Source organism: Megascapheus bottae, chromosome 2 (assembly GCF_031878675.1).
Source record: "Megascapheus bottae isolate mThoBot1 chromosome 2, mThoBot2.hap1, whole genome shotgun sequence".
In the NCBI taxonomy this organism is placed as follows: Eukaryota; Metazoa; Chordata; class Mammalia; order Rodentia; family Geomyidae; genus Megascapheus; species Megascapheus bottae.
Genome location: NC_143510.1, coordinates 59816630 through 59844220, shown reverse-complemented (window position 1 = coordinate 59844220; position 27591 = coordinate 59816630). Strand labels below are relative to the sequence as shown.

Here is a 27591-nt window from a genome sequence, read left to right as displayed (position 1 = left end):
AAATGTGTCACTTAGATTGAACTAATCAATACCTGATGTGGTCCTAGCTGTATATAATAGAAAAGAACTATTGTATTTTCTTCTTTCAGACATTCTTTTAACTAATAATTTTACACTGCTTTAGGTTTTAGCAGAAGCGGTAATACTGTTAACTCATATTTATCTTGAAAGCAAACATGTATGTCTCTTAAAAAACACACAAAAAACTATTAAGTCCAGTTTTGTTAAGAGTTGTTTGGTCAGTTTTTTGAATTTAGCAATGAAGAATAAAATAGAATCTGCTATGTTTTTTTAAGAGATGAATAAGATAGAATTTGCTGTGTTTTTGTGGATTAATCTATTATTGTTTTTTTGTTACTTACCCTGTAGGCCTTGTGTTATTCACAAGTCTGGTAAGTATGTGCTTATTTTTCTTTATATGAGACAAAAAGTATTGTTTATGGGTTTTTTTTGGTTGTTACTGTTTTTTTTCCTTTTGTCAGTCAAGGGGCTTGAATTCTGGGCCTGACCATTGTCCCTGAGCTCTTCAGCTCAAGGCTCAGTGCTCTACCACTTTGAGCCACAGGACCACTTCCTGATAAAAAGTATTTTAAAGGAGGTACTGGAGGCAATCATTTGGAATCCCTATCAAGGTTGACATTAGTCATTAAAAAAACCTCCCTTTGAGATAGTAGTTCCCTGCCTAGAAATACAGTCCTTGAATCCATCATATCTTTCTTCAGTAAAAGCTTCATGTGGGCACATTACCTATACGTGAGGTAGAAGTGGGCATTACATGATGGGACCTGGTATTTGTCCTTTATCTGTTTTTTTCATTGTAGCCTCAAAAGATTAGACTATTTTTGTTTTGCCAGTCCTGGGGCTTGAACTGAGGGCCTGAGCATTGTCCTTGGGTTTTTTTCTCAAGGCTAGAGCTCTGCCACTTGAGCCACAGCATCACTTCCTGCTTTTCTATGTATGTGGTACTGAGGAATCGAACGTGGGTCTTCATGCATTCTAGGCGAGCACTCTACCACTAGGCTACATTCCTGGTCCTTAGACTAATTATTTTTAAAGCATTTATTTCCTCCAGTTGTATATATCTATCTTTTTATTAAATGTAAAAGAAAAAAGGTACAACCTTCACTGAATCTTCTTATCTCTCTTGGCAGATGATCAGCAGGTTCTAATCTGTTTAAATCGGATGTTCAGAAACAGTGAAGAACTTTGATCTATTTGTCCATCTTAATCGTTGATTCTACAGAAAGATATAGTTTTAGGACCAGCCTGGATCTCAAGTGTTAGTATTTTATTTATTTATTTTTTTGCCAGTCCTGGGCTTGGGTTTTCTCAAGGCTAGAGCTCTACCACTTGAGCCACAGCACCACTTCTGGCTTTTTCTATGTATGTGGTACTGAGGAAACAAACCCTGGTCTTTCTGCTAGGCAGGCACTCTACCAGTAGGCCAAACTCCCAGCCCGGTTAGTATTTTTTAAGGCCTTATTATATAAAATGGCTTTGAGAATGATGGTAATAATATGCTTTGTACAATGAATTCCATTCCCAAATAACAGGAGACAGTGCTGTTTTATAGCATTTTTGGATTTTTTTCTTTTTTGGTCGGTCCTGGGACTTGAACTTTGGGTCTGAGCTCAAGGCTACTCCCTACCCCTTGGGCCACAGCCCCACGTCCCATTTTCTAGTAATTATTTGGGGATAAGTGTCTCATGGACTTTAGTGCTGGGGTTGGCTTTGAACCACAATCCTCAGATCTTGGCCTCTTGAGTAGCTAGGATCACAGGCATGAGCCACCGCACTCAGCTCATTTTTGTCTTAACAGCACCAGATAGCTCAGATAGCTCAATCCAGTTTTTTGTTTGTTTGTTGTCAGTCCTGGGCTTGAGCTCAGGACCTGAGCACTGTCTTTGGGCTTTCTCAAGGCTAGAGCTCTGCCACTTGAGCCTCAGCAGCACTTCCGGCTTTTTTTTTTTTCCTGTGTATGTGGTACCGAGGAATCAAAGCTGGGTCTTCCTGCATGCTAAGTAGGCAAGCCCTCTACCACTAGGCCAAACTCCAGTACCGTTTTGAGATGAACTTTATGACCTCTTGTTGAAAGTTAATTGAAAGATATGCATCTTCTCTGTGTTGTTTGCAGAGCAGGTGAAGCCAGTGGCCAATAATGCTCAAAAAGAAAGTGAAATAATTCCCATCAGCAATTAGATATATAATACCAAATATATTGCTTTTTTTTGCTTGATTCCTAAGGGAAACAATTCATAACTAATTCAATCTGAGAATTCAAGAGGTCACAGCTTTTAAAAATTGAAAAAAAATGAGGAAGAGAGCTTGTTTTGTTCCTACTTTTAAGATAATTTCAGATTTAAGTTTAGGCTTGTAACTACTGTGCCCAAGTGTTGTTTTATCTGCTCTAGTTTGATGTGTGTATGTATTTTTTCTTTTTAACTACATTATTTCAAATTACTTTTTGAAAGTAAGCAGAATATAAAGAATGATGCATTGAGTCAGCCTGTAGTTTAAATTAATTCATAGATTTACTGTTTGAAGACTTTTATGAGGAAATTTTTGTGAAATATGGTGTATGGATTGGGACATATGTATCTGAACTCTACATTTCTCCAACTCTAAATAAGTTGGTTATTTCTTCATTGTGTTTCTTTATGTACATCTGTATTTTGAACATTAATAAGGAAGAACCCTTTATTCATATGTCTCTTCCTTTAAAACTAGGAAGAGGCAATAAAAGCATTTTAGGCTGCTTGAAACTTTTCAATGAATATGGAAGGATTTAAAGATATTTAGCCATTTGTCAAAAAAGAGAAGTTTACATACATGCATATTATCCTATGTCATAGAATCTTTATTATGATTGATTCCTTCTAAGCTGTATACTATGCAGATGTTTTATTCATAAGTTATTTCTGCAGAAACTCTATGGGTTCCTATTTCATTTCCCTCAGTTGAATATGCTATGATTTGGTTTTTGTTAAATTTATCCTTATGTAGGCAATATTATTTCTGAGATGACGATGCAATTGGTAGGCCTAGAACACAGCTGTTGGCAAAAATCTAATGACTGTTGACAGCATTTAAATTCCCATGAGTTGATAATATCGGTAGGAAAGACAGATTTTGCAAGACAATTCTAACTTTGACCTATACAGCAAGATTACTGTTATGTTATGTCCCTAATTCTCCTATGACAATAGAAGATGCTGGTAGAGAAGGCAGCGTTAAAAAAAAAAAAAAGACAAATGAGTGATTAGAGTCACAAGAGGAAAAGGATGTGGAGCAAACTTAAGTGGCTAGTAAACTGTGTAGTCTGTAGTAACTAAAAGAATTATCTGGGAATGCCAACATAATATTAATTCAACACTTTTCTTATTTTATTAGCTTTACTCTTCTTGTAGGGAGGTGCAGGGGGTGTTTTGTCATTTCTTTCTGCACATATAAGAAAATCAACAGAATGCCAACAATTATGGAAGAGGATTTAACATTTAAACTTAAGGAATTAAAATGATAGATTGTCAGAAATTATGAGTTGTATCTGTTGGTAACATTTTATTTTCAGAAGAAAATTTTGAATGGGTTGTTTTACTTCCCCATTTTAATCTTGTTGCCTTGAATTTTGGAAGAAATAAAACATCATTTTGTATTGTGTGTGTGTGTGTGTGTGTGTGTGTGTGTGCTCGTGTGTGTGTGTGTGTGTGTGTGTGTGTGTATGTGGGTAACAGGAAGATTACAATATGATCTAGTTAGCAAGTTAAACCTTTTTCTTTGCCACTCCTTCTCACCCATCATTATGCTTTCCATATGAGAATTTTATTTTATGTTCTAAACATTTAAGAGAAACCAGAAGTCAACAGTGGTTGTACTAATGTGATTCTAGTTATGAATTAATAATAATAATAATAACAACATGCTTATGCATGTTACTTGCTTTTTAAGCCAGGGAAACTGTCTTTAAAGTTTTCCATAGTAAATAGCAAACAACCCATATAAAACAGAGCACAGCCTAGTGATAGAGTGCTTGCCTAGTATGCATGAAGACCCAGGTTCGATTCCTCTGCATCATATACACAGAAAAAGCCGGAAGTGGTGCTGTGACTCAAGTGGCAGAGCTCTAGCCTTGAGCAAAAAGTGTCCAAGGACAGTGCCTAGGACCTGAGTTCAAGCACTAGGACTGGCAAAAAAAAAAATACATAGAAACAAAGAAACCCTTTTTTTGTTGTTTGGCTTTGAGTTGAGCTAATATACTTTCCCCATTTCTTTCTTTGACGCTTGTTTTCTTTGGTATCTCATCCGTGCCAGTCAGGAAGCCTCTTAGAAGCTCCAGAACATCCTCTTGCCAGTTGTTACTATTTAACTGATGGTGCTTATCTGACTGAACAAAGATGTGGTGAAGTTAGTTTTACCTTCAGTGCTCATATTTTTCTTTTCTGACTTATTCTAGGCTTTTCTTCATATGCATTTACCTTTCCTTACTGTGTAAAGACACTCAAAAAGCAGACCATGCGTCCCCCAATAATATGTGTTAAAAGTAATGCTGCTACCCATGAAAGTTTTTGGAGATGGAGGTTTAGGGTAGCTATTCCTCAATAAACAGACTGGAGTAATAGGTTCCTTTTTTGCATTGTTCCAAGAGAGACAGTCTTTCTAATATGAACTAAGTCACTCGTCTTTATTTTTGTCATAGAGTCTTCCTGCCTGTATGTAAATACTGTTGTACCATTATTAATATTGTGTTTAAGAGCAACTTCCTTTATCATTTTGTGTGGCAGATTCCTTACCTAAGTTTAGTAATAAAATCTCCCTTCCATGAAGGTTGTGTGTGAGAGATACCTGGAGCAGTTGCAGGCACACAGGCATTCTGTACATGATAGGTACTATCACAGAGCACTGGCAGTAGGTGGAGTTCCACATATGGACTGTGTTTAAATCTAGGCTCTGTGCCTTCTGTTTTTAAGATCTTGACTTTATTGCAAAAATCTGATTCAAGTAGTACTGTTCTCAGATGATTTCCTGTGAAAGTTTAAGGAAATCATTCAAGTTAAGTAAGTATTCAATCAATATTAGGTAAGATTATTGTTGTAGTGAATTGCTGGTAGTTTTTTTTTTTTTACTGTCTTTACATTTCAGAACTTTGATTTTGGAGAGGCAAAGCATAGATTTTATTTTAGTATTTTTTTTGTAGTTTTGAAAATTATCTTTAAGTACTTGCACAAAGGAGTTGCCATTTAACAAAACAGATTATAAATACAATTCATCTTAATCAATGTTGTTTCAGAACTTTGGAAGTGACAACTATTTTGGGTGAGTGGATGGCTCACTGTCATACTGACTCAAGACAAATGTTATCTCCAGACCCTAGGCTCCATGTTTACATTTACTGTACATTAAGGATAGAAAGCTAGATTCTGAAATATTTGAACTTGCGTTATGAAATATTTTTATTTTATGTTGGGGAGAGTGTCTACAAAATGTTTTCCACCTTCTTCCTACAGTGATAGATCTTCAGCAGACCTGTAGTAAAAAAGAAAAAAAAAACCTTTTACAATTCTTATCTGTAGCTGTAAAAAAAGTTAATGTTTTATTTGTTTTCTTTGAAGGTCATTGTAGTAAGGCCAGAGTAAGCCTTAAAATATGCCCTTATGGTCTGACTTGAAAATATTTTTTTTTGTTCATTGCTTTTATTTTTTAAATAATATATTAAATTACTTTTTCTTTGTGGCCCACACATATCTCAAATCTTTGTCTATGATTGTGCTTTGTCTTTGATAAAGCTTTACCATATAACTTATATACTTTATAGTCATTTTATCTTTCAAAACCAAATTCTATTCTTATTTTATAAAAAATTGATTGTTCTTTAACAAAGAAAGAATTATTGTTTTTGTATAATGTGGTTTAACATCTTATTTGTGTTTATTCCATTCAGTCACAGAAAGGATATTTTGTGGTCCATCTTTCCCTTTTATCCCATGCAATCAGAGTGTCCTGGGTATATTGCATATTAACTTGCTGTGTTCTCTCCACAGTCATGCTTATTTTTTTTAACAATAGAACTATGTACCATTATGGGCTGTCATCTTCCAGAGTCATCACCAAGTTTTGAGAGACAGGCTTTTTACTCATTATATAAGTTAATATAGTTAACTTGCCATCCAGGTAATTTTCTAGAATAAGACTCTTGAATTTTTCTTAGCTACTATGTGTACAGGGAATTATTACAGCTGTAGCCTACTAATTAATCTGTACTATTCCATGAAATTGAAACATAGCAAGAGTAGCTGGTGCTTTTCCACCAGTTAAAGGGTTTTACATGTAGCTCTGTATTTATCTTGAAAGTTGACTAAGGACCAGCCAAAGAGATCAAAGCTTCCTACTGCAGGTTGTAAATGTTACCATATATGGGTGAGGGATTCTTTATAGGTGTAATTACGGATCTTGAGGTGCTACAATTACCTAATTTTTATTATTCAGTGTTCTTGAGATGCTGTCACAGGTGTTTTTATAGGGAAGAAATTATACCCATCAAGAGGGAAAAGTAGTATGAAGATAGTGACATTGTTTAGAAGGCTGCAGCATGTCCTTGAATGCTATACAGCTACTAAGAGCTTACCAAAGAGACTTTGCATCTGCTGCTACTTAACCAAGGAGAACAGAAGGACAGTAGAGAGGGAAAACCAATGTACTAATGGGTAGTAAGGGAGTGGAATCAGGGCTGCTTGGATGTCTTCCCCAGATATTTTTTCTTCATGCCAAATAGCTAACTGGTACTTTGTACTAACCCAGATAAAGAGTAAAGTAATAATTTGCTTAGAGAAGCATTGGAAATTACCTACTGAAAAAGTCAAAGAAAGAACAGAGGAAAGGAAAAAGAAAGTCATAAAGGAAGGATAGAAGGAAAGCTTGATATTTTTTTGTCACTGTTCTATTGGATTTCATTGGGTTTTCTTAAACATGATAGCTTGAGAGTATAGAATGGAAAAAAGAAAACTAGATAAAAATACAACTTCTTGAATCATGAGCCCAATTAAACTTATATGGCTGTTACAGTAAAAGAAGAATAATGATTGGTTTTGTTTCTTAGAGCTCAAGCATTTTTATTTGCCTCAACACTTTGAATAGCAGACCTTTGAAGAGGTTGAAGCAATTGCCATGTAAATGTGAGGTGATTTATAGTAATTTCATTCTATATTCTAGTGTGTTCTGAGACAGATACATGGAATTTAATATGTGTTTTATTGCTGTAATTTGTGGCATCTCATTTACATCTTTTAATATTTAGGTCAGTGAATTACAACATGAAGATTTCATGATTTAAATGCTCTGCTCAGATTGACTTCAATTTTTGACACATTGTGCAGTTCACAAACACTATGTTTTTGAGCAGGAAATATTGTTATGCTATAGTCCTCTGGAATAAAGAGAATTGGTTACATCTATCATTGCTCTAATAACAGTGAAATCACTGTATTTGTTCTCATTGAGCTTAAATCTAATATTGTTCATTTACTCTTCAACCCTTCCATGATTCTAAACCTCACATAATTCTCTTGATATTAATAACTTGGTATGCATTTTTCTCAGGGTATTTTTACCCCTCGTATTGCATGTATAGTGCTATAGGTGGTGTTGGATTCAGCTTTATTGTGCATATGGGTAAATATACTTGTCTATCTAGAGAGACAATGTACAAATGGCTAGTAGGGATTTATGGAAGGTTGGGACCTGCTTGAAAGTTATGCAGAGGGAAAGGAGGAAACAGTCTAGTTGTTTGTGTGGACTAGAGAAAAGTTTGTGACAGGGTCTCACTCCAAGGCTTCTGTATGTGCAGTGGCTTCAGGGGAGAAAATAGCCAGCATAGGACAGGTGGGGTCTTGAGAGAGAGGTATCTCTGCTTGCCTGGCTGCCTGTCTGGCCTGCCTGCCTGTCTGTCTGTCTGTCTGTCTGTCTGTCTGTCTGTCTGTCTGTCTGTCTGTCTGTCTCTGCTTGCCAGCAGCTGCTCTTCAGCTCCACTCCTAATTAGCACAAAGGAATGTAGACACAGATAGGTTGGGTCCTGGTTTTTAAGGAAAACAAAACAAAACAAAGACATAGAGAAAAATTTTAGGTAATAACCTAATTTTTAGGTTTTGGTAATTATGCATGTGTGGATCTGTCAGCTTATGGCCTCTGGTCTACACTGATTGAATGGACTAGTCAGTCACAGAAAATATTGATTGCCTCCATCTGCTGTCCACCTTTTTTGGGGGATAGCATATGTATCTGCAGGATTTTTTCCTTCCCTCCCTTTCTCTCCTGGAGCTCATGGAAGAGAATTTAGATAGTGTACAAGCTCTCAGTATAATTTATGTGGTAAAAGATTAGTGGAGACTTGGTTCTTTTAAGCCAAAAAGCTGAGCAGAGCAAAATCTGAAGAAACAATCAGAACTCATTTTAAAAAATGTCCAGAAAGAACAGAACTTGGAGGGCCGGGAGTTTGGCTTAATGGTAGAGTGCTTTGCCTAGCATGCATGAAGACCTGGGTTCAATTCCTTAGTACCACATATAGAAAAAGCTGGAAGTGGTGCTGTGCTCAAGTGGTAGAGCTCTATCCTTAAGAAAGCCCAAGGACAGTGCCCAGGCCCTGAGTTCAAGCCCCAAGACTGGCCAAAAAAAAAAAAAAAGAATAGAACTTGGATAAACAAGTAGAGAAGCGGTTAGATTGGATTAGTCAGGCAGCATGTTACAGAAGCAGTTAAGGCAATCTGATGTCAGTGTTCAGCAGCAATGTTTGTCCAAAGTTAGGAAGTCAGATTTCTCTACCTTAGGGTATAGTTACCAGATGAAATACAGGTCAACTGATTATATTTGAATTTTAGATAAATAACAATTTTGGGGGTGTGGGTAAAATTTTGCATGGGATATGCTATTCAAAGACATTATTTGTTGATTATCTTAAAATTCAAATTGAAATTGGCCTCTTTTGTTTGTACTTGTGATCCTGGGCAAAAACTCAGAGTATAAGCTAAACTATGCACAATTGATAAGCCAGAATACATAAAAAAAAAAGTAACACATTCTTTCAATAGTATTTGGCTTGGTTGGCTGATATGGAAGTGTTGTTCTGAAGTAGCTGGACATTAAAAATAAATAAATACATATTTTTTATGAGGAGTGTCCACATGAGGAGGAGGACCAGCTAAATATATGCATTGAAAAACCTAGTTGAGGTGTAAGTCTGTGATTGACTGAAGCATCTCAAGGGATGCATTTTTAAGATTGCTTTGGAAATGTAGTGAAATGATTGGTTAAATTAAAAATTAGTATTCATGGGGCTGGCAGTTTGGCCTAGTGGTAAAGTGCTTGCCTAGCATGCACGAAAACCCAGGTTCGATTCCTCAGTACCACATACATAGAAAAAGCTGGAAGTGGGTCTGTGGCTTAAGTGGTAGAGCACTAGCCTTGAGAAACATCCAAGGACAGTGCTTAGGCCCTGAGTTCAAGCCCCACGACAGGCAAAAAAAAAATTAGTATTCATAGCAGATAGTAGTATTGGCTTATGTTATCATTATTTGGCTAAGAGAGATTTTAGATACATAGCTAATCCTTACACATTATGTGCTCCATAAAAACATTTTATATGATGCTGCTTTAGATATTAGATAACTGAACATGTATGCTGTTTTTCTTGTCCTTTATATTTATGTAGTTTATTTATAAAATAATTGTGCTAGACTCTGAAGATAAAAAAGAGATGTGTAAGACAAGGTTACCTTCCCCAAGAGGTTCCTACTTAGTTCAAGGTGACATAGACATGCGACAAATGAAGAGCAGCACATGATATAAATGTTATGTGGCTTGCTATTCTGAAAGCTGTAGCAAAGGTTTTAAAATCTTAATGGATTGGGGGAGGTAGAAGAGCCCAGTTTTTGAAAGGGCAACAGGATGAAAATAGTTCCGGGGTTAGATATTTGTAGGTGACTTTGGGTGTGGGTGTTGAGTGTCGCAGTGCCATTATCTGTTCTTATCAAAATATGTCACATTATGATCAAAATTTAACAGATGTTATGAATGCATAGATCCATGAAATATATCTTGTTTCTCTATATTTTTATTGTATTTACTGTAAATACTCTTTTGCATGTTTTTCCTTCTTTCTTCTACATTAGTTAATTAGATAGTTTCTACTATGCTTTTCTTTATTGGTGGTCACTGTTCTTTGTCATTATTTTTATGACTTTTAGTTGGTTTTGATGTTTAACTTCTTTTTTAAAAATTATTTCTTATTTTTTATTTTCCAGCCAGTCTTGGGGCTTGAACTCAGGGCTTGGGTAATGTCCTTGAGCTTTTGTTTTGCTCAAGGCTAGTGCTCTACCACTTGAGCCACAGCACCACTTCCAGCTTTTCTGTGTATGCAGTACTGAGGAATTGAACCCAGGCCTTCATGCTAGGCAAACACTCTACCAATAGGCCACCCACACTCCTGTTCCTATGTTTTGTCGCTGCCCACCAACAGGACACGTCACTTCGGAGGCGGACTGGGAATGATCACAGACTCAAATCGCTGCAAGCAGAGGTTGTTTATTTCTCTCTCCTTTCTTCTCTGCCTCTCTCCTTTCTCCTTCTCTCTCTCTCCCCATTCACCGTCTTTTCTCCCTTCTCCTCTGCTTTCTCCTCCTATCTCCTTTCTCCTCTCTCCTTTCTCCTCCTCTCTCCTTTCTCTTCTCTTCCCCGGAAATCCCACACTATTTAAGCAGCCAATCACAGTAAAGGTCATCTGCAAAGCAGCAAACAAACCTGGAAGAAATCTAGCAATCCATTCTATCCACAAGCAAGGAAGAAACAAATCAGCAAATGCAAAGAAACTTCCTGGTGAGCAAGTCCTGACTCATTAGCAAGCTGCCTGGTGCCATCTTATAATCTTACGACCTCAGGAGGCTGAAAGCAATGGTCTCCGACAATGTTTAACTTCTTAATCCTCTCATTTTTGAGTTTCCATTTTGTTTTACTTCTTGTTGAGTTTGTCAGGATCTTCCTTGAATAAACAAATAAAAATGTAGTTGAGCGGGGTGCTGGTGGCCTGTAATCCTAGCTACTCAGAAAGCTTAGATCTGAAGATTGTGGTTTGAAGTCAGCCCAGGCAAGGAAATTCCAAGATACTCTTATCTCCAATAAAAAAGCCAAAAGTGGCCCAGTGGTGTTCATAGAATACCAGACTTGATCAAAAGAAGCTTAGGAACAGCACTCATGCCCTGAGTTAAAGCCCAAGGACTCCCTTCCCCCTGACACCACACACACACACACACACACACACACACGCACGCACGCACGCACGCACGCACGCACGCACGCACGCACGCACGCGCATGCACACACACACATACATATCTGAATGCCAATTATGTAGAAAAGCTGCAGGGTAGTGGTTTTAGAGCTGGGGTTTGAGGATTGCTGAGTTTCAGCCTGCCTTTTTCACTTAGCAGCTGTGTATCCTTGGGCATGCTGAATAGCCTCCCTGGGCCTTATTTTTCAGGGCTTTAAAATAAAATATTAAAACATGTCTCTCAGGGTCTGGCGATGGGCTTGGTGTCAAAGTACTTACATAGCAGGTGACAATGCTCTGAGTTTGTTATCCAGCTACCTCTTCTAGCTCCAGAAAAGTGTGGGAGGAAATACTCCTCAAAGGTGTGAAAGTGGAGTGATTAATGGAGGGATGATTTGATGGAGGGATTGTTTGAATTGAGACCTGAAGAAGCTCTCAAATAACTCTTTAAAAAAAGGAAAGCATTGGAGCTTGTTTTAATGATGGTGGCTGTGGAATAGTATAGTGGATATAAATGCTACTGGAGAGAGAAAAATGGAAGTTTTATGATGTCCAAAGAAAGAGGCTAAACTGTGTTAGAAGCTAAGGCTTTTTGGTTGTGACAAAAGAAGGCCACATGGGCCTCCTGGGATTGGGTTCCTGGCCTGTTGTCTTGTTTTTCTCTGAGGAGTGAGATAGCCTGTGGAGATTGGAGAAGGGAGGGAAGGGAATGGTAAGTGGAAGTGAGGATGCTTCTTTGAAAGTTTGAGGAAATAAATGAATTTATGAAATGAACTCATCAGGGATGTGCAGTCAGATTCCAGGCAGTTCATAGTGCCCAGTGGAATTTGTGGTCATAAATTTAAAATGAGGCTACTCAGCACGGTAGCATGCATAAAAGTGTATTTTTCCCCGAAAGATTCATTGACAGCTTATTTTTCTGAGATTTGCACATAACAAAAAATACGCTCTCTAATCTTCAAAACAAAAATCCCAACTTCTCTATGTGATTGCTTAGTCAGCAACATTTATTAAGCCAAGTGTTGTGGTACCCACAGATAATCTCAGCACTTCAGGGGCCTAGATAGGGTGATGAGATCCTGTCTCAAAAAGAAAAAAAAAAAGACACCAAAAACACATTAAAACAAAGAAGGGCCTATTTAATAAATAAGAGTCACTCATAAAGCCTTGACAAGTATAAGCTTTATTTTTGTAGGGTTTTGAACTCAAGGCTTCATGCTTCCTGGATAAGTGCTCTCCTACTTGAGCTATTCCACTTGCCCTTATACTATTGGTCACTTTCAAGAAAGGATTGTGTCTGATGTCCAGGGTAGCCTGAGCTTTAATCCTTTTACTTGTTCCTCCCTGGATTGGTTGGGAATAATAGGTACATGCCCTATGACAAGCCACTAATTGAGATGAACTTTTTCTCTGGACTGGCATAACCCTTTGATTACCACCTCCCATATAGCTAGGATTACAAGTTTGAGCCATTGTCCAAACCTTTCTAATAGAGTTTTCTGCTGTGTTAAAAATGTTTTGCATCTGTTTATCACAGTAGCCAGTAGCCATATGTGATTTTTGAACTCTTGAAACATGTCGTGCTTTTAAACAAACTGAAACCTTCATTTTATTTGCTTTTCACTATTTAAGAGCTGTACATGGCCACAGCTATTGTTTTGGATAAGAATTGTAGACATTGCCATTGCCTTCTGACATCATTGTTAAAGGAATCCAGACCCAGTTTGTCTTGAGTTTAGGAATCTGAAGTTTTATGAATGGTGGACATAGTCTTTCAGACTTCCTTTTTTTTTTTTTGCCAGTCCTGGTCTTGAGCTCAGGGCCTGAGTACGGTCCATGGACTTTTTTAAGGCTAGAACTCTACCACTTGAGCCTCAGCATCATTTCCGGCTTTTTTTTTCCTATGTATGTGGTACTGAGGAATCGAACCTGGGTCTTCGTGCATGCTAGGCAAGCACTCTACCACTAGGCCAAACTCCCAGTCCCCAGACTTCCTTTTTTTATTTTAGATGAAACATATTGAGTATGTGACAATTCTTTCTTGATTCTAGAAGTTTTCTTTTTTTTTTTTTTTTGCCAGTCCTGGGCGTGAGCTCAGGGCCTGAGCACTGTCCTTGGATTTTCTCAAGGCGAGAGCTCTACCACTTGAACCTCAGCACCACTTCCGGCTTTTTTCTATGTATGTGGTATCGAGGAATCGAACCCGGGTCTTCATGCATGCTAGGCAAGCACTTTAACCACTAGGCCAAACTCCCGGTCCCAGAAGTTTTCTTTTAGTATATTTTTTTTAAGAGCTCCATAATGGACAAAAGCAAATATTTAGAAGGCATGCAGACTTGATTTGTGTCTCTGATATGCCAGTTATAAGTTGTGTGATCTTATTTAAAATGCCTATAATTTTCATGGAATTATTTTCCTCCAGAAGTTGCAATCAAGTAGAGATAAAGATTTTCTTCTTTTTCCTTATACTGCTGGATTCATTTGCTTTGGTTTTGACATTGAACATACATGTTATTTATAGACTCCTAAACAGATCTAACAAAGTTTCATGATTTTTTAAAAATTTAGACTTATCTTTTTCCTGTCTTCATTTTTTCTCTTGCATGCTGTCTCAAGTTTATTCACCATCTAAATTCCATTTTCTATGGTGCAAAGGTTTTTTATATTTCTTCTTGTGTGACTTTAATTTCTTCTTGTGCACATTTTATTTTGATCCACACTTTTCTTGTTCTGCCTTCCCTCACTCAATAGAGAAAATATATCCTTGATATTTATACACAATGGAATTCGATGCTGCCATCAGAAAGAGTGACAACACCCCATTTGTAAGGAAATGAAAAGACTTGGAAAAAATCATATTAAGTGAAGTAAGCCAGACTCAAAGAAACGCAATGGTTTCCCTCATTTGTCATAATTAGTATAAACCTTGGACTCTCTTAGCAGAGGTTTACAATAGGGCAAAACCTAGATACATAAGGCCATATAGGATGAGGCTAAATACAAGGACCTCCAGGCTATGGAAACAAGAGCCATATAATGTGTGATTGTTGTTCTTAATGTACTATATTATATCTCATCTCTTTTGTTGTCCCTGATTATCTCATATTGTTGCAGTGTCTTACCTTGTTATCTGGTATATTGTGTGTGTGTGTGTGTATATATATATATATACATATATATATATATACATGTTTATTTGAAATAGGATAGGGAAAGGGGGAAAACAAGATGAGGGGAGGGGATTGGGGGTTGAAATAAGGACCAGAACATGAGAAGGGGAATCAATGTTTGTTAAGTAATGCACCTTGTGTCTGGCGAATGTAAGGTAACCCTTCTATTAATTACAATAAAAAGAATATTATAATAAAAAAGAATATATCCTTGAATCTTATATGAACAGCACACATATGTGAACTATGAATTACAAACTGTTATAAAACTACTCAAGGGTGGGCTTCTTATTCAGTTCTAGAGAAATGTCTTTATGTGCTTCAAGTTTGAGAAATTTCAATTAAGAATTCTCTAATAGGAGCAGATCACAATGTGTCAGGGTTGGGGATTTCAGGTTCATTGTTTTCTCTGTACATCCCTCTTGTCCAGAAATTGACAAGTGTGTCTTCCTGGGTCTTCAGTAGGAAACTGTGGTGAACCACTGCCACAATTTCTGGGACTTGGCAAGTCAATTCTGGGGTCTTTTTTTATTTTAAGAGTAACATCAGCATTTCCTTTGGGAAAAGTAAGTTGGTTCTTTTTTTAATGTTTGAAAGGAGTTGAAAAGTTGTTGAAAATCTCTTTTAGTTGGTCAAATTTCACCCAAAGAATTAAAGGAGAAAAATGCATAGTTTTTATAATCCACTCAGGAAAAATTGCAAACAATTGGTTAGGGTTGTTGGTGAAGTCCTTATCTCACTTTTCTGTATTTTTCAGACTGAGTCAGTTTCTATCTATCTGCATCAGATCCTTTCTTTCCACATTCATTTTTTCCATTCTTCTGGGGCAAGGAATTTAATTGATGGTGTTTTGGCCTGGATTTATTTTCTTTCTTTTCTTTCTTTCTTTTTTTTTTGGCACTGGGGGGTCGAACCCAGGACGTTGCACCTAGGTAAGTGTTTTGTCACTGAGCTACAGCCCAGTCCTTGGCCTGGATTTTCATATATCAAAGGAACTGTTGATGAGGCAAAGGCATGGTGGTGTCAAAAGGGTAATTTAAAAAACTGTCCTCTGTCTCACTGTAATAGTGGAGATTGAGCTCCAAGTATTGGGTGTTTTACTGCTTGAAACACACTCCCATCCTTTTCCTTGGAGATTGTTTTTCTGATACTGTCTTCTGCTTATCCCTTGAGTCATCCCTCTTCTACTTTGAGTTCCAGCAGAGCTGGGATCACAGGTGTACAATACTTCTCTTTTTTTTTCTTTTATAATTGTGGGAGTTTCATATCTTTGCTTTACTTTTTTTTGTACTGATGTTAGGGTTTGAGCTTAGGGCCTGGGTGCTGTCCCTTTTTTTTTTTTTTTCTATCAAGACTATCATTCTAGCACTAGAGCCATAGATCTACTTCCAGCTTTTTGCTGGTTAATTTGATGAGTCTCATGACTTTCCTGACAGGGCTGGATTAGAATTGTGATCCTCATATCTCAGCCTCTTTAGTAGCCAGCATTACAATCATGAGTCACTGGCACCCAATTTAAAACTGAATCAATTTTGTTTTGTGCTCATCCTGGGGTTTGAACTTAAGGCCTAAGCTTCTTTTACTCGTATCTAGTACTCTACCACTTGAGCCATTGTGCCACTGCTGGTTTTATCTGAGTAGTTTATCGGAGAGAAAAGTCTTATGGATTTTCCTTCTCAGAGTGGTTTTGAACTATACTCTCAGATCTCAGCCTCTTGAATAGCTAGGATTATAGGTCTGAACCATCAGTGTTACACAAAACTGAAAAATCTTAGGTACAGGTATGAAGTTTCTAGTATAATATGTGATTACCAAGTACTAGTGCTTATTCATGCTTTGTTACTGAGTTGGTCTTAAAAATCAGTAGAATTATTGCTTCTCCATGAATTGTGCAGCACATAGAGCATGAAGTCACAGTCATAGAAGGGGCTCACAGATTTTTTTTGTTGTTGTTGTGGTGGTGGTGGTCAGTTTTGGGGTTTGAACTCTGAGCCTGGGTGCTGCTCCTGAGCTCTTCAGCTCAACACTACTGCCCTATCCCTTGAGCCACAGCACCACATCCAGTTTTCTGATTGTTTAATTGGAAATAAGAGTCTCACAGACTTTAGTACCCAGGCTGTCTTTGAACTGTGATCCTCAGATCTCAGTCTCCTGAGTAGCTAGGGTTACAGGTGTGAGCCACCATGCCAGGCTAAGCTCACAGATTTTGATGACCGTGAATCATATTTTAACATTCTGCAGTTTTTCCCACATGTCCATAAAGCAGACCATTGCTTTCATGTAGACAGGATTCAAGAGTCAATGTCTATAAGGAAACTTATAATATTTTTATAAATTGGAAAATGGTTGAAAATATTTCAGCACTCCCTTGACATTTTTGTCTATTTAAGTCACTTTTGAGGAGTGTTGGAATGTGTCTTGTTCTGTCAAAGCATTTTGTCTCACATGCTACTGCTGAAATCCAGGCTAACAGCTCCCATTAGTGTTGCTAATCTGGAATCTAAATTGAGATGGCCTCTGGTTGAACATACCCCTAGAGAATTAAAGAATTGTTCTGTTTGACAAATACCGGGAGTCTTATTGATGAAAATAGACTTAGTATTACTAATATGTTTTGAGCATATTAAATTGCTTTTTGTGTGTTACTTTGATATCACTATTAAATATCTAACTGAATTTATTTCAACAGTATTATTAATAAATCATTTGGGTTTTTACAAAATGAGCTTATGAATATGTTGCCCATTATTGAAAAATTATGGTGTGTAAGCTGTCTTCCTATTTTCCTGCGTTCTTTCACTTAGAAATAATGATTATTTGGAGAAATGAACACAATATTTTCATTAGTTATTTCATATTTTACTTTTATCCTTGACACTGATAAATATTTCTGCTGGAGTTTTCTTCATGCAGCTACACATAAGAAATATTTCTTTTTTTCCTGCCTGCCTGATAAATATTTCTGCTGGAGTTTTCTTCATGCAGCTACACATAAGAAATATTTCTTTTTTTCCTGCCTGCCGTGACAATGCCTTATTCCTGTGAATATATAAAAGAAGTGGCATCTCTAATCATGATTACATATTTTTTTTCCTATTGTGGATTTTTTGTAGAGTCAGGATAACAAGTCTGGATAATAATATTCGATTGTTCCTATCTTCTAGACTGTTATGCATATTACTTAGATACATTCAAAAGGATGGATATAATGGTTTTCTGTCGTAGTTTAACCACCCTGCTATGTGACCTTGAGCAAGCCTTGTTGTTTGTGAATACTGTGTAAAATGTTTGTGAGTGTTGTGGGCCTTGTGGCTACAAACCACATTATGTAGAGCTTGACACACAAAATTCTCAATATTTACTAGCTTCCATTTTTCTTCTTTTCCTTTCTGGTCGCAGATGAGTTTGTTTTTGTAAAGTTTTAAAAATTCTGTATGTCTCAAACCTAGACCTATACATTGAATGTAGCCAATGCTAAGTACATATTTTATACAGTTTTGACAACTTTTCCATAGATTTTTAAAAAACAAATTCTTCCTTCTTAGATTTTTCATTTTGTCAGAACTTGTTATATCTCCTTCTCCTTTTTATGGCTTTGCCTATTAGTGACTTATAAGTAATGTATTACTAGTCAGTGTAAAATAGGGCTCTTAGACTGTCATTAGTATGTCAATTCTCTGAAATCTTAATTTTTTAATTAAAATAAATAAATAAATTAATAAATAAATAAATTAATAAATAAATAAATTAATTTATTTATTTTGTTCTGGTCCGAGAACTCAGGGCCTGGGCACTGTCCTTGAGCTTCTTTTGCTCAATGATAGAACACTATTGAGCCCAGTTCTAATTGCGGCTTTTTGGTAGTTTTAGTGGAGGTAAGAACCTCACAGACTTTCCTGCTAGGATTGGCTTCAAACTGTCGTCATCAGATCTCACACTCTTGAGTAGCTAATATTACAGGCATGAGCCAATGATGCCTGGCTTAAAAATGTTATTTCTGAATTCACATACTTTAGCAATACATGAAGGTTCCATTGTGGTAATCCCACACATGTAAATAGTATCCTTTTGAGCATGTTCACTCCTTTATTGCATTTCCATTCTTCCTCTTCCTTGTTCTCCCTTTCTGCAGTAATGTCATATCGATTTCATTGTTTTGTTTTTATGTCTAAAGGCAGATATCATCCTTCCATCCTCCTTATCCTATAGTGCCTTCTCTTTGCTCCTTATATCTTTCACAAACAGTTCCTCTTTTACATTCATGTCCCATTATTATTTAATTTTCTGAATAATACCTTGGTACATAGTTTTTACTGTTTTCGTTTTCTCTTCAACTTTATAATTTCTTTCAAATCATTTGTAATTTCCTTCACTCCCTCCTCTACTGCAGTGATCAATAGAGATGATTAAGTTTTTACTCCTGCAGTTTAATTCAAATTCTATTAAAGGCTTGGGGGCTGCCAGCCTTATGTTGGAGCCTGGATTCCATTTCACACTAACAAACAAATATCACCATTATTTTCTTCCTTGTATAGTGACGATGTCTTTTTGCTTCCCCCCCCCCTTAATTGCAATTCTAGACAGTTGGCAGCTTAATTCTAAAAAAACACTGTATTTTAATCTTAACGTATTTCACTCTTAAAAAAAGTTCTGTACAAGTAAGATGAAAATTTTCCCTTTAATGATAATTAATAACCTATTTTGATGTGTCCATCTGAAGAACTAAAGCCAATTTTGCTATCAGGCCACTTGTATAAGGATACAAACAGATGGGTCTTACTCCAAACCCTTCAGGCAAACAGACCAGACGCCCCTTTAATTGCTTAAGGAAGATTTCCATAGCTATGTCTCCCTTCCAAGGACACATTGATCTTCACTGTGACATCTCCCAAATTCCATACACCTCAAAAAAACCTCACTACATTCACTCAGTAAAACCTTCCTGTTTTGTGCTACAGTTGGCCACCCAAAATAAGAAACAGTGAGTTTCCAGTCAGTAATTTGTGTTAACTGTGAAGCTCCAGCAGCCTTAGCAGAAGAGTAGCTGATTAATACAGAAAATCAGAGATATGAGAATGCAGGTCAGAAATTGCTTATAAGTCCTGAAAACTTCAGTTCTTAAAAGAGAATTTTGTTAGGGAGTAGGTAGGGAGAGGGAAATTGGGACAAAAACATGAGAAGGGGTATCAGTGTTTGTAAGGTAATGTACCTTCTATCTGGTGAATATAATGTAACCCTTCTATTAATTACAACATAGAACTCCCCTATGACCCAGCAATTCCACTACTTGGCATTTACCCAACCATCCAGAAACAAGGACATACTAAACCCACTAGCACAACAATGTTCATTGCAGCACTATTCACCATAGCAAAGATTTGGAACCAACCTAGATGTCCCTCAGTTGATGAGTGGATCAACAAGTTGTGGTATTTGTACACAATGGAATTCTGTGCTGCTGTCAGAAAGAATGACATTGCCCCATTTGTTAGGAAATGGAAAGACTTAGAAAAAATCATATTAAGTGAAGTAAGCCAGACTCAAAGGAACTTAGGCCCAATGGTTGCCCTCATTCGTCATAATCAGTAGAAACCTTGGGCTCTACTAGCAGAGATCTGCAATAGAGCAAAATCTTGATACATAAGGCCATATAATGTGAAGCTAATTGAAATGACCTCCAGGATATTGAAACAAAAGCCATATAATGAATGATTTTTGTCCTTAATGTACTATGTTGTCTCTCATCTCCTTTGCTGTCCCTTGGTTATCTCATATTGGTATAGTATCTCACTTTGTTATCTGATATATTGAATTTACTTGTATTTGGATATTTGAAATTTGATAGGGAAGGGGGGAAAACCAAGATGGGTGGGGGGTGTGAGGGGGGAGGGAAATGGGTACCAAGACATGTGAAAGGGTATCAATGTATGTGAATTAATGCACCTTCTATCTGGCAAATATCATGTAACCCTTTTACTAATTACAATAAAAAATAAATTTTAAAAAAACCAGTGTTTTGTGATTCATAGTTGAGATTCAGAGTACATATCTTAGGGTTCAGTTGTGCAGATAGAACTTTGAAATAGGTCATAGTGCTCATAGGTGGTAATTAAATTGGCATTCAGTTCCTGTGAATATCTGTAGATGAAAGTTGTGATTGCCACTTTAGCTGTCTATTATTTTCATTCACAGAGTTAAGCATGTTATCAAATCGCAGAAATGGAACAACATCCTTTGTGCAACAGTCAAATGAATTGTTCATTGAGGGTTAATTGTTGATCACTTAGCTTCTTCACTGTCTCTTGAATAATTGGATGAACAAGTACACCATGTACTCTATCAGAATCTGGAACATGAACCTTAAATTCCCAAATTATTGGCCACAAACTTAAGCATATATTATCTAACATACAGATGCTAGACTAACCAAGAAGTACCACAGTTCTATGTATGTAGCAAGTATCTAGTAAACATTTATTTATTGATTGACAAAATAAATGACACAATTACTTTACAAGAAAGAATTAACTAGCAACATTATTTTATACCATTAAGGAAAATTATAGTTTGAAGTCCTTTCTTAATTACTTATTGATTAGAAGAACTTGTGACTAGAAGAGGCTACAGGCTTTATCTATTCCCAGCCTCTAGTTTAATAAGTGAGTAGATGAGGCTCTTGAAGTTAGATGATTTGGCCATTGCTAGCTACTTAAGGACTGAGGTAAGCCTGGAATCCACCCAGAGCTAGAGTTACAGAGGCTTGTGGGGAAGGAAAGAGTCCATCCTGTGGCCTGCCCAGCCTGTGCTCATGTGAGTGCTCTTGACTAATATTCCAGAATCAAAGTGATTAGTGAGACTAGGCAGAGAAAAGGGGCCAATAGGAAACGTTTCCTAAAAAGAAAAACAAAAGACTGGGCCTATGGGAATGGGAAGTAAGCTAGCTGTGCTCTTTAGTGTCTTCTTCACAACTTAACTACTCTCTTTAAAAGAGCAGGGTTCAGATACGGCTATTTTCCACAAGGGGAGAGAAAAACCCATTGTGTTGATGTGGATGTTTTTTCTCCAGGCAGACATATCTGTATTCCTTAACATGTGTCACAGGGAAACCCAACTCTATATTACAGTCAACTCTACACTTCAGCATATTACCCTGGCTAATTTGTTCAGGAGAGTAGCCCAGGCTGCTCTGAAACTAACAATCATTAGTTTTCCACTGTGAAGCTGGGATTACACATGTGCACCCCTACATTGTGCCTTATCTTGAGGTTTATGACAATTGGTCAATGCCATTCGTTTGTTTGTTCATTCATTCATTCATTCATTCATTCATTGAATACTTGTTGAATATCTGCTACTAGTCAGGCATTTTAGGAGTTGGGAGCATTGCACTGAATGAACCAACAGCAGTAACTCTTATCTTGACAGTACCTTCATTCTATTAGGGGACAAATGTATTTCTCTCTCCCTATCTGTTCTTCGATACTCTGCTCTCTAGATTCTTAACTATTCATTTTTCTTAGAAAAATCCTAACATTCAGCTCTATTCTGATCTATTTCACCTTCCTCAGACTCTGTTAAGCTTTATGCTAAGGTGGAAGGCCTAAATGCTCTTGTTAAATCCTTTCTTTACCTTACAGACCCCCAAATGGGTGAAACTCCAGTGTACTGTTTCTTTGGATGGCATCTCCAAGCTTCTTAGAATTTTCTTGTGAAAGTCCATGTGTCTACAGATAATTTTTCAGACAGAAAATTACCAATGCAGATATATTAACTTGATTGGATTAGGAGTGTATGTTTAGAGAATTTATAGAAACAAAAACATATTATTGAGTTTAAAACATGAGATGTAGGTCAGTTAAGGGAAGGACATTTCTGCTGGAGAATGGTGTTTTGGTGAAAAATGATCATGAAGAGAAAAACTGGGCAGCCCATCTGAAAAGATGGCCCTGAATTTTAGATATAAAAAGCACTGAGTACTTGTACTCAGAACAAAGTCAATAGCTGTTGCTGACCATTGACCCAGGGTCTCATGAATTACCATGATGGAGTTGTTTTTTAGTGTCCTCAATGCAGGATCTACAAATGACATGCCATCTTGGCAAAGAGAAACAAGATTTTGATTTATGGTGCTCTTTTAGGGTAAGATGAAATGTTTCAGAGGTAATAGGTGTTACTTGAAATGACATTTTATCTTTGAAAGCCTGAATGGCAGTGCTCATTTCTATGCTTTAACTTGACGATGGAAAAAAATCTAATCTTTAATGACATCAATCCTGATTCCCTAACTATTCCCATTAAAAGGGTGATTTAATCTCAAATTTGGTCCCTGGGAAGTTTAAATTAAATCAGACAATTATATATTGTAAATAAGAATATCTTGGAGCCTAGGATGGAAGGAAATTTATGTAGTGTAAATTTTGTCTTAAAAATAACTCACAAAATAGATAATTATAGTAGGATATTGTTGGCATCACTCTATTTATTGTGTTAGGCCTACTATATTTAGATTTGAATCATTCTAATTGTCCTGTTGTGACATCATATTTTCCACAGACAGTTGCCACAATATATTTTATACCACAAATTCTTCTTACATGGCATTGGCATTGTTTCCTTTGACTGGTGTGTATGTTGTCTCTCTTTGAATATGGGCTACCATGGTAACTGTCTTAACTAATAGTTGAAAGTGATACACTTGACTTGTGAAACTAAGTCATAAAAATGTCATATACTTCCTTATTCTTTGGGGATACTTGTTCTCGGAAACTAGCTAGCCCGGCTGGCTGCCCAAACTAAGGTTCTTACTGACAGCTAGCATCAACTCAATGAGTGGATGAGCTTTCCTCTCTACAACCTGTTAGTCACTTCAACTGATAGTATGTGGAGCAGAAAAGAACCCCGCCCAGATTACAGACTCATGAGCGAAATAAACTGATAATTATTGTTTGAAGCCACTAAATAATCAGAATAAATTGCTAGTATACTCAAACTTATAGTATGCTAACACATTTGTGTAAGAGGAGCTGACCATTATTTAATCTGTCAACATGAAACAACATTATCTTGACCCTAATGGACAAAGTCTACATTTTCTAGTCAATAGACCACTAGCATCTGGATGAACTTTGTAGTTAGTAGTAACACCATGTCCACAGGTCTGTCACTTCCCACTTTATGGGCAGGTTACTGAGAGTGTCTTCATCTAGAAAATGGAGATAACAGTAATACAATTAACTTCTAGAATTCGGAATGTTGAATGAATTAGTACATGTAAAGCTCTTAGGGCAATATTTGGCACATAGAAGGTATTCAATAAAGTAGATACTGTTGGCAGCTTTATGATACTGATGCTTTATGAGAACAACCCTAGGATTTGTCAAGAGGTATCTAACAAGAAACCAGTTATTATTATCTCATATTTTTTCTGTATTTTCTTACTGATAAAATATGCAAGACTTTCAGTGGTGTTTTTTTTTTAATATTAGTCCTGGGTTTCTCTTTGATAACATGCTTTGATGAAAGTTGTTTTTTTTTTAACCACTAAGGATATGGAAATAATTCTGGTCCATACATGATCTCCTTGGAGCTTTTGCAGCTGTGAGGATGTCTGAGTTTGGCTATGGGTTTATTATAATTCTGTTTGGTTCTTTACTTATGCACTTGAAATGCAGCTTTTAAGTAGAGACCAGAGGCTTGATTTATCTGTGGAATTCTAAGTGAGGCTTTGTGCCTGCCTGTCCCTCCCCCCACTTTCTCTCTCTCTCTCTTCTGCAAATTGCTGGCTGTAGTCACGTAATATATTTCTAACTGGAACATCCTCATCTCTGTTGTCTATGCTGTAATCGCTGTCTTCTGTGTTCTGTGAAGTTAGGAGGCAGGCTTTAAATGTCCTTGGTAGGAAGAAATGCTTCCTGCTTGGAGTCTGATTTGAAAATAGATAAACCACTGGGCCTAAACAGACACCATCATACCTCCTGGGTCAACACTATTAAGTACACCCTCAATCGCAGCAGCCAAGGGCAATAGTGTTAATCATAGCATGGACCATACCCTGTAAGTTATATAGACACTGCTGGCTAATGCATTGTAGGTATTGAACTTTCTGTTTATGAGGTTTATACTTTAGATTTTGTGATTTATTTTAGAAATGCAGACACAACTCTTATCAAATCTATATGTAGCTATGCAACACAGAGAAAAATATTTTATTTTTGTTAAGGTGAATAAGGTTTTGTGTGTGTGTGTGTGTGTGTGTGTGTGTGTGTGTGTGTGTGTGTGTGTATGTGTTAGTACTGGGGCTTGAACAGGGCTTGGGTGCTGTCCATTAGTCCTTACTCCAGGCTAGCAGTCAACCACTTGAGCCACAGCTCCACTTCTGGCTTTTTGGTGGCTAATTGGAGATGAGTTTCATGGAATTTCCTACCCAGGAATAGGCTAAATACTCATTTTTAGCCTGCTGAGTAGCCAGGAATATAGGTGTAACCCATTGGTATCTGTCAAAAAACATATTAGGAAATGGTTAAAACAGGTGGTTGCAGTTAAAATTATGTAAACTTGTTAGTGTTGTCACTAACATTGTACTTTGTCTTGAAGTTGTGTTAATATTTAGAGTTCTCAAAGTAACAGTGTATTTCCCTTGCATTGAAACAAAGCACTTCAGCATACTTTTTGAAGAACGTTGTTTATCTCCTATTTTATAGAGGAACATGTTCCTGAAAGAGATGGAAAGGGAAGGAACTTAGACTTGCACTTGGCTCTAAATAACAGTCATTAAAGCTTTATTTTCTTCCTGTAACACAATGTTCAATGGAAGGAAGTATAGTTTTAGGAAGATAGCTCCATTAAGTTATAAGAAACTCAGGTTTGTTGAAGATTTGTGCTCATGGTTAAAAGATAGGATGAAAGGAAGGAGAATAAAAGCAAGAAAAGTAAGATTTTATGAAGGTAGCCAGCCACTAGTGGCTTATGCATACAATCCTAGTTACTTAGGATCTACTAGCTACTGTAGGACCACTGCTCAAAGCTAACCAGTAGCAAAATGCCAGACTGGAAGTAGAACAACGGAGCAAGGACCTGAACAAATATGAGGCCCCCTAAGCCCCAGTAATGGCCCCCATGAAAGCTTATGAGCCAAATGATTTTTGACCTTCTGTTTTCTTAACAAAATCCTGAAGTCATTGCTGAAGTTAAATGAGATTATTTTAACATAAAATCGTGCTTTGTAAGCTTTCCGTGGTAGCTCTTCTGATATTAAGCTGAAACTAGAATTCAGTTTTTCTAAGGACCACAGCATTGCTTCCCTTCAATGCTATGCATGAATCTAAAGACCGGGAGCATGGAAACCTAACCCTAGGCAACGGACTTCCTTTTCAGAAATTGCCATTTTTGGAGTATTCAACCTTACTATTTAGGTGAATGTTAATGACATAAGTACAGTAAAGATGACTTTTCTAGCTGTGCTATGAGAGCCCTACATCATTCCAACAGTGCATACTTCCTTTAGCTTTGAAAACTATGTATGTATGTGGTATGGAGGAATCGAACCCAGGCTTTGTGCATGTTAGGCAAGCACTCTACCACTAAGCCAAACTAAATTTTTTAAAGTTTTAAATTATTTGTAGTAGGTAGGTGCTTCAGGTAAATTTTTATGTCAGTGTGAGTGGATCATATGGAGTTCACTTTACTAACGTAGAAGCACTGGCTTATTATTATTGTCATTATATCTATCAGTTTCTACTTAGCAAGTATGTTTTGAGTTATGCAAGCAGATACTAAAGAACTTGCTATTGGGGGGGGCAGTAACAGAACGCCATTTTTTAGGATTGGGAAGAATGATGGGAAAGGTGACACTGATTAGAAAGCACTGGACATGTAGAAGCACATGTTGGATTGTAATCCCCTTGTACAACCTTTTGAAGTTCAGGGGAAAAAATCTCCAAATATATAAACATATATTCACACACTTCTCCCCTTAGAATGCCATTTTGACATCAAGGAGCTTGTGTGAAAGGAGAAGCTTTGAATACAAATTATTCCAATAAGAGAGTTACTAATCAGTATCATAAAAAAAGCACTAAATAGGAAGAGGAATTAGAGAGAGGAAGGAGTCACTTCCACGTTTTAGTTCCTGAGGAAAATCACTCTAGTGTGTAGCCTACTTTTGATTAGAGAGTATGCATATTCAGCATTTAAAGGAAGACTTGCTGGCATTGTCACCTTCTTCTCCTACATGCTTGGTTGACATAAATAGTACTGTTGTTTGCTATCATTCTGTTGGTTTAGAAGACCTAATAGAAGGCCTTCTAAATCAAAATACTTAATCTCTCTGTCCAAGGAAACGTGCAGGTAGGGACTCAACCCTTTAAATAAACTAGTGGTAATTTGGCCAAAGACCCAAAGAAGGTAATGGAGAACAAGCTGGAAAGAGCAAAAAAGACAAAAGGAGCAAAGGAGTAACAGTAATGTCAGTAAGCTAAATGATCAGCTCTTCATCTTGTGTGGATGTGGAGTCCCTCTCGTGTGGCAGTGAAGAAACTAGCTCTGGAGTCAGACTTTGTAGTTGTCAATTTGTGGTTCTCATAGATCCTTCCTCCCTCCTTCTCTCCCTCCCTCCTTCTCTCCCCCCTCCCTCCCTCCCTCCCTTCCTTCTTTCCTTTCTTCCTTCCTTCCTTTCTCCTTTCCTTCCCTCTTCATTAAAAAATGTATTTTTATATTAGCATTAGTTGAACGAGGAGGCAGTTCATACATGTACATAATGTATCTTTAACAAACTCATCCTCCATGTCACCTTTCCTAAAACAATTTCAACAGGTTTCATTGTTCTGTATTCATATATTCAAATAAACTGCTTTGACCTTTTCTCTTCACTATCTCACCTTTTGCTGGTATCAAACCCTCAGTGAAGCCTGTTTTACTTTACTGTCATTCATTCATTCATCCATCCATTCATTTGTATATTAATTGTAGCAACGTATTTTTTTACTGTATTTCATAATTTGCTCAGAATAATCCTGTCTATTGCTTTCTATTTCCTTGTAAACAGCTTCTGATCATCAACAACTTTCCTTAAGATTCCTTATTCCATTTTCATATATAGTTGCAATATGCTTCAAA

The 27591-nt window shown here is 37.0% G+C and overlaps 1 protein-coding gene across 1 annotated transcript in view; it reads left to right on the top strand.

Moving 5' to 3' along the window:
- Nucleotides 1-27591, top strand: part of Grip1 (glutamate receptor interacting protein 1) — a 615745-nt gene that overhangs the window by 53189 nt on the left and 534965 nt on the right. The gene's annotated exons all lie outside the window — the stretch shown is intronic.